This window comes from Buceros rhinoceros, unplaced genomic scaffold (genome assembly GCF_000710305.1).
Source record: "Buceros rhinoceros silvestris isolate BGI_N320 unplaced genomic scaffold, ASM71030v1 scaffold43073, whole genome shotgun sequence".
Lineage (NCBI taxonomy): Eukaryota > Metazoa > Chordata > Aves > Bucerotiformes > Bucerotidae > Buceros > Buceros rhinoceros.
The window spans coordinates 21,952-22,509 of NW_010406122.1; positions in this window are offsets into that span (position 1 = coordinate 21,952).

The window sequence follows — 558 nt, forward strand, 5'->3', positions numbered from 1 at the left end:
GGGGAGGAAAATCCTTGCACCACTGCAGCATCCGGGCAGCACGGGATAACCCCCATTTCGTGTGGCCTGCCAAAGAACAGAAATCACTCCCGTGTTGTATTTCAAAGTCCTCGTTTATTTCTGACATCGAATTTGGACCCACAGCTGAGCAACAAAGACAGAGAATAATAACAGGAGGAATATGAAGTGGAAAAAATCTGGGATCCCTGCCCCTTCCTCGTCCGTTCCTCCACCATCCCCAAACCCTTCTAACCCCCAGTGGCACCTCCCCTGTTTCCAGCCCTTTCAGACTCGCCTCTTCCTCTGTAGCTGCGCCAGACGCAGGGCGTTGTTCTGTCGGCCGTTGTTCTGTACCCTCGTCTTGGGCCTCCGCCTGCTCTGGAACTGCCGCGCCAGCCTTGGCACCTCATTAGCAGGTCGCACTTAGTTTGCATGTGATGAAGATGACAATGCAGTCGCTTTCCTTCCACCAGAAGGGCGATCCGCAGAAGCAAAAGCCCCCTGTTATTCCCACCCTGCGAAGGTTGTGGTCCGGCGGGTACCGCCGTTGCCGCAGGG